Below are 7,735 nucleotides of genomic sequence, written 5' to 3' on the forward strand. Positions count from 1 at the left end.
GCTGTTGGTGAAAAGGAACTAATATGATCAGGCCTCTGCGAGCCAGCAGTGACCAAACAAAACTTGACTCATGTGGGGAACATCAGTGGAACTTCACAGCTGAAAAGTTAGCAGAGACTATAACTGCATGTGCTGTTGGTTCAGACCAGGGCCTTTACAATGGTGAACAGAAGGAAGGTTAAAGTGACCTTTACTGGGTGAAGAATATGACAGACTAATGCATTATAAAAGAAGGTCACCCCAAAAGGGGGGAGATAAAAGAAAAGCAAATGAAATTACAGGAAATGCATGGGGGGTGGGCACTGAGTAGTATAGAGAAGCACAGACAACAAATGATTGTGTAGTAGGAAAAATAAATGAATGAAAGAAAAAAACTAAAGTTTACTGTAAACAGTGGTCCAAGATCAACAGATGTCAAAGTTTTCAACTAGCAGTGATCATGCCTCAGTTCAACCTCACAGGCTACAATATTGCCACTATATTAGAAATATTTATGTCCCAATATTTTTCCCTGATGCTACAAAAAAAACAACTGTTGGGTTTTTTCTTTAATGATATCAGATAGAATTTGAGGAAGAAGAAACTGTGAAGGCACGCGTGCTGTAGTTTTCATAGAACTGAGCAGGATAAGTAGCAGGGAAAGCGTATGCTAGCCTACAGTTGTGCAAATGTGTAAATGTAAGAATAAAGGATTTGCTAGTCAAATTAAAGATCTTTGCTGATCACTATAAAACCCATAAATTTAACTGTGTTTTTCCGGATGGAAATGTCCTCATGTTTTCAAACTGCCAGAGAAATAAGAAGGTGGGGTTTTTTGGTTTTGGTTTGGTTTCCATTCTTCTGCAGATACACAGATCACTGTGGTGAACCTGAACACGTCTGTAAAAGTAACTGCCTGCTTTTGAAGTGTCTACGCTGCTGTGAGAGTTGGAGAGAGAAGGAACTAAAATGCTGCTTTGGGAGGAAGTGGCTCACTGCTGAGGGTACCGTTGGATTCTTCGTCTCAGCACGTTCGCCTGGGGCTGTATCGTCTGAAAACAGAACAAACAGAATCCTGAAAGCTATGGAACAGATTCTTTAGTCTGCTAATGCCACTTTGTGGCATAGACACCTCAAACCAGATTTACCAAAGCTATAGCAGAAATGGCTCTTTTCATTGCTTTTTCTTTTGATGAAAAATGAATGAGAGATGATCACATGGCCTCTATATTAAGAAAAATGGTGCCAGTATCTGGGGACCTTTTAGGGTCACCAGTGGGGAAGCTCTGGACGTTTCCCATAAGGATTCAAGGGCCTCTTTTTACTGCAGTTCCTCTGGGTTTCCTCAATGGCTTTGAAAAAGTTTCCCTAGAAGCCCTTGCTTCAGGGATCTGTAACAGAAACCATAGGCATTGAAATGACCTGAATTTCAGCCAGCTCATGTGTGCATGAATGATATAAAATAAGTTTCCTCCCCTCTAAAATAGACATATTTATAGGATTTGATTTAATTTTTTTCTCAAACTTGCAATAACTGGGCTTATGCCAGTGTATTTCAGAGAAGCTGCTAAATATTTCTTATACATCTTTATAAATAAGATCATAGTCAAGTAGATAGAATTATATTCATTAAGTGAAGGACTATAAAAGATTTCTCCTAGCATTAGGTATATACAATACATTTCTCTTTCCTTTCTTACAGACATATTCTGTTCTTCAGGAGCTGGCAAAGTATAATGTAAAGGTCAAATAAATGACGAGAATTTCTGAATCTTCAAGTTCATTTACCTAAAAAACCTTACACACTAATTAGAGAAATTAATTAGACATAAAAATCTCAAATTAACTCACTGAAAACTATTAAAGTACAAATAAAATTTACTAGAGTAGCAAGTCATAACATTCCTGTTCCCTTTGGCTAACATTAACTCGCACACATACACACTGTCCCGCCAACACAGTCCAGTTATACAAGTTTTATACAGAAATGATGGAAAAAGTCCATCTTCCTAGCCACTCCCAGGCACCTGCTCAGAGGCCACTGCTGCTCTAATTGATGGAGTTTAACATTTTTGTAGTCATATAAGTAATCTGTTCAGCAACTTTTCCTCAAAGGTGGATTTTTTCCCTGGCTAACCTCACCAAAAAAGTAAGCCTGGCAAATGTTGCCTCTTCTGCCTCAATTAGATGTTAAATGTGTGAAGAATGTTAGAATCAGCTCGTCAGAAATAAAGTCACCTTCTAACTTCCTCCCTTTTTTGCTGGTAACCGTCTCTTGGAAATACAGAGTCAAACATTCTTTAAACCTTCTCCAGCTGTTTCCACATTTCTAAAGGGCTTCAGCTCCAATGGGGCTTTTAACTGCTCCAGTCTTCTACACAGGGTATCTTTATAGTTCTTCTTAGCTCTTGCTCCCACACGGTGTTCTGAAATCACTAAAGTGATTATTATGCTCTGGGAACCATTTTTATTTATGGCTCTTTCATCAGTGCTGCAAATGGAATTCCATGTAGTCCAGAATCCTCTACAAAGCAAAGGAACTGGTTGTGTCATATTTTGTCAATCAGTCCTTAAGTGCTTGTAATAGACCTCTTTATTCTGCGTCCAGAACCAACTGGCTGTACATAACAGGCTCATAATGCTGCATCCTTACTCTGACTGAGAAGCTCAGCCTTAAAAGGTACAGTTCCCACTTGCTGGATGCAGGCATTTCTGTGGGGCTGTATGGGAGGGATATTTATTTCAACTGTTTTCTAATCCCACATCAGCTTAGTCCTTCCCTGGCCTCTTTACAGGACCAATAAATTGGCTCAGAGAAGAATAAATATCATCATGAACAACTTTGCAGAATTCCTAGCAAAAAAGTGCTATATGGTATTTTGCTATCAGTAACACCAGGGAGGAATGTAACTATTGGCTAACTTTGAGACTGTACAAATAATTTAAGTTTGTCAGTGATATTTTAAGATCGAGGTTTCTTTTGTGCTTCTGAAAAAAAGCTGAAATAATTTTCATTCAAGTTAGCTGCGGACAAATACAGCTTATTTTTACAATTGTATGGGATATTGTTTGCATGATATACTTGTTCTATTTAGCAGAGTTTTATTGAATGTCTGTTTCCAATTACATGTCTGTTATGGCTGAAATTTCCATTTTGGTCAGCATAAATAGCCTTGTTAATCATATCTCATTCATTCTATGTTCTTTGAGAGCAAGATAGACCACACTTCATTTTTGAAGCTGACTGCCGACAAGCAGCAGCTGGCAGTCTGCAAATAATTACAGCCCCTAGTTAAGTTCTCTTCCTCAATGCGCTGCTTTAGTTGCTTCTACTGCTTCATCAGTCATTGTTATATAACACACACTAATATTTATTAGTTGCATTATGTTCAATATCCCTACATAGAGGAGATTTAACAAGAACTTACATAGAATTAACATTAACTTAATTAATGTAAGCCTCATGTTATGCTGAAGATATTCAAATGGAACTTTGCAATGAAAGACTCATCTTTAGAATAACAGACCAGAAGGACTGGCATATTGTTTTGATAACTGCTTAAAAGCAACAGGTGATAGTGACCATCTCTCTTACAGGTACAGATAGCTGCTGACACTGTTGGTCATTTCTCTTTGGATTTTCTGGGTACCACATATTGTACAGTTAATTAGGCATGAGTCACTAGATGGTGCTGTTACATGTATTATTACAATTTCTCTCTTGGCAACTGAGCTGCATAAGGATTTTGAGGAAATTCTGTATTTTTTTAGCTTAATAATGCAAGCAAGAAAGAAAAAATTAATGCTGCGAAGAAGCTCATTAGAGAGTTAAATATTGGTGCAGTTGCTTCCTGAGCAGCAGGCACTAGTGTTGGGGCTGAGATTTTTGAGGAAAGGGTTTGTTCACATAGGTCACCTATACATGTGCTTCAATTAATTATTACATTCTAATTATGCTCACAAGCCACTCTAATTAAAAACACCCACAGCATCTCATGTTTTCCATGGTCCATGTTTCAAAATGGTGGTGGGGGTGCTTTAATTAGAGCTTGTCAAATGAGCTTTAGTTAAAGTGGCCCTGCTGCCATTTGCAGGACACTGAATACATAAGATTAAACTGAGTTTGTTCCGATGCATTCTAACCAAAACTTGTTGGAACACATTAAGTGTTCATAGTGTTTGGGACAATGATGGAGTATGCAGAGTAAAGAAGTTGCATTATAACATTCTCTATCACTGATTTCTCCTCTAGCAAAAAACTAACGTCACAGTATTGCCAGCCTATTACTAGGACTAGCAACTTTAGGCAGTTCCTATTAACAAGACACATATATTCATTTTCTACATCATGTTTGGTAAATCAAAGATGTCACTAGAAGGTCACCCTAGACGAAGTTTATCTGATGCAATTATGTTTTATGAACTCATGAAAGCAGAATCTACATTGCTTTAACATAGTTACAGCTTGGGAGAGAGGTGACATTCCTGTGTCATTTAATGAGAATCCTGTATTATTGTCTGTGCAACATACATAACAAAAAACAGATAAAGGTTTTTCATCATATCAAAATCTGTATAATCAAAGTTAAGATTCCTCTGGGCAGCTTCTCTCTGTCTTCTTTAGCATATATGGCATGATGGAACATAGAGCATTATGTGATCATATATCATGCATCACACATATGTGATACTTTTCAGTGAGTGTTGTTTACTTACAGTATATTCATAAATACTAGGGAGCCATCAAGTTACATAGATATAAATACAGAAAAAATCCAAAAAATGGGAAAAATTTTCAGATGTGTGACTTAGTTATATTCCAGTTCTGTCTAGCTGGGAAATATATTGCTCACATAAAATTAAGAGGAAGATGAACCTTCTACCTATTCTGTAAGTTTGTAACACACACATTAATATATATATAACTCTATTTAATATATATATTAAAGTAGTTCCTTGGATATGTTTAATGAGCAGTTTGTTTTTGAAAAAAATGAAAGGATTATTTCCAGGAAGAAAAAAATATAGCCATATTGCTGAAGTGCAGTAGAATTCACTGTACATGAATGCTATGTTAAAAAGTGGCTTATTTTCTTCAAGCCTTGAAGGACAAAACTAGACAAAATGAAAATTAGGTGGAATTTGCTTCTAGTGAAATAGTTCTCATAGGTTTTATAATTTTTTTTAAATAAATGTAGTTTATAATATAGGCACCTCATCATATTCAAAACTTCTAGTGCCAGGGGAAAACTCTAGAGAACTAAAGAAAAACTATCTAAATGGAAAATTAAATTACATTCCAAAGGAAGTGTTACTGTAACTCATTTCCTGTTCTTGCTCTTGAAAAAGTTTTATTAATCTCTTCTAGGCCTTTTCTACTTAGGTCACATTCAAGTGGGAAAAGGAAATAAAAATAGATTGGAAGAACTGTTCTTTGTATATAGCAGCACTTGATTTGGGAGCTTAAAAATATAATTAGGGTCTGTAAGTGACTGACTAATAACAATGCCTTGTTAATCCTCAAATATATCCCCTGTATATACTTAATTCAAGGTTACCATACATCTGAGTTTTCCTAGAAATGACCTCTTTTTTCCCCCCTGTCCTCTTCTCCGGGCAGGTTTTTAAAAGAAAGTAAATGTCCAGGTTTTTGTTTTGCCTCTGCTTTCCCGGAGCACCTTGATTGCTTGGGGCTGGGAGCAGTGGGCAAGGTGATTGGCTGTCAGGGGTCACATGCTCTTTGTGATGCCCTGGCAAGCTGCTCCCAGGTAAGAGCCACAGAGAGTAAGTGAGCGAGTGAGCGAGCGAGCAAGCGAGCAAGCGCATGAATGGGCAGCAGGGCTGTGGGGGCAGGGTGCTGTGGGTCAGAAGTGAGAGGCAGTGGCAGGGCTGTGCGGGGCAGGGACTTAGGAGTGAGGGGCAGAGGCAGGGTGCAGGAATATCACTAAACCCGCCCCCCCCAATCATATACACTTGTCCCTCCCCTCCCCCGCCAGCTGTTTCCTCCAGCCCTCTCCCCTCACAAATGTCCTCTTTTTTGATACTGGAAATATGGTAACCCTGATACTCAGAGTCCCATCTGATTACTTTAATGAGTAACACAGGGAGATTGCTTTTATAATAATTTTTCCACCTGAAACTGTTTAAAGTTTTGTAGCTGTTTTTTTACTTATTATTATTAATACTATATAATAACAATAAAATATAATAATATAAATATAATAATAATAATAATAACTAGGTCTTACATCAGAACACTCTAAGCATAAGAGGAAACAGGATGGGAGTGAAAATGTAAGATTCAATTTTGGATTAATCTTGATTTAGTAACTATTGCTAGCGGAGATTGCATGGTGTCCCTCACCAAAGACAGCAGAATAAGCTGATGCTGGCAGTTCCACAGGAACACTCAATTTGTGCATTATACGGTAGTGTACAACTTTGCCAGTCTCTGTTCCAGGCAGGGAGAACAGTAGGGACAGCAAGAAACTGCACTGGAGGCTTCCCCAAACTTCCCCCATATTTTCATGCTGCATTTAGCATGTAAATAGAACACAAATAGAAAATATAGATGCTATTTTAGAAATACATAGCTATTCTATGTAGCAAACAGATGAAAATCAAGAGAAATGGAATCCACAACAATCCCCAGAGAAGTTTAATCAATTCAGCAACATCTCATTAGAAAGGTAGTCTGTTTCATATTGCTCCCAAGACCAACATTATGCTTATATTAGCAAATTGCCCATCAAGAATGACCGGGGGGGAGGGGCAGTGAAGGAGGGGGACACGTCTGGCCCCACACCCCCCTTCCCTCCCCCGATGCTCCTCGTCTGGCCCTGCTCTACCCCCACCCTGTCTCTAGCCACAAAACCATGAGCCACTGAAGTCACAGTAGAAGTACTTTCATGAGAGATATACATGGGACTATGTAAAGTAGAATTAAAAACAATGACTTAGAAATAATTTCTTGAACATTTTGGTTTATAGACTCCAAAAGGTATGATGATGAGAGGCCTGGGGAACATGACTTATGAGGAAAGGTTGAGGGAACTGGACTTATTTAGTCTAGAGAAGACAAAGCTGAGTGGGGATTTAATAGCAGTGCGACAGTGGGCCATCCTGGGACCTGGTCTCAACCTTACATGGGACTCTCACTCCCCACTGGAGCTCACAGTCACACTGCCCTCACACTGGCAAGTTTTTAACCTTTTGACCCAAATTCAGCCTCACAACATTTGAGGGCTTATTGGGGTCTTGGCCTCTGGCCCAACTGAGGCCTCAAGCATCTGTAGACTTACCTTGGCTTAACTGCCCCCTTCCTGGGGCTTCAATTTATGCCCTCTCGCTACAGCCACCTGTGCCCTCTCACTAGGGCCTTCCACATAATATACCCTCTCTGGGACTAACACTATTGCCCCCTCTCTCTCTGGGCACACACAGGGTCTTACCTCATGTGAGACTCAGGCATTATGCAGACATACCTAGTTCCTTCCATTTCCTTCTATGACCAGGTGACCTATCACCTGGACAAGGGAGAAGAGATTGATGTCATATATCTTGACTTCAAAAAAGCTTTTGATCTGGTATCCCATGATCACCTCTTGGCCAAACTGCCCAGTTGTGGCCTTGGCTCCACCATGATCCGCTGGCTGGGAAATTGGCTTTGTGGTCGGACCCAGAGGGTTGTGATTGATGGCAGTCACTCATCATGGTGCCCTGTGACCAGTGGGGTCCCTCAAGGCTCTGTCCTGGG

At 39.3% G+C, this 7,735-nt stretch overlaps 1 pseudogene; it reads right to left on the minus strand.

Moving 5' to 3' along the window:
• Positions 1–371: 371 nt before the first annotated feature.
• On the minus strand, positions 372–488 carry LOC149869227 (U4 spliceosomal RNA; annotated as a pseudogene).
• Between the last annotated feature and the right edge of the window lie 7,247 nt (positions 489–7,735).

This window comes from Crocodylus siamensis, chromosome 3 (genome assembly GCF_052110815.1).
Source record: "Crocodylus siamensis isolate JL-2025a chromosome 3, ASM5211081v1, whole genome shotgun sequence".
Classification (NCBI taxonomy): domain Eukaryota; kingdom Metazoa; phylum Chordata; order Crocodylia; family Crocodylidae; genus Crocodylus; species Crocodylus siamensis.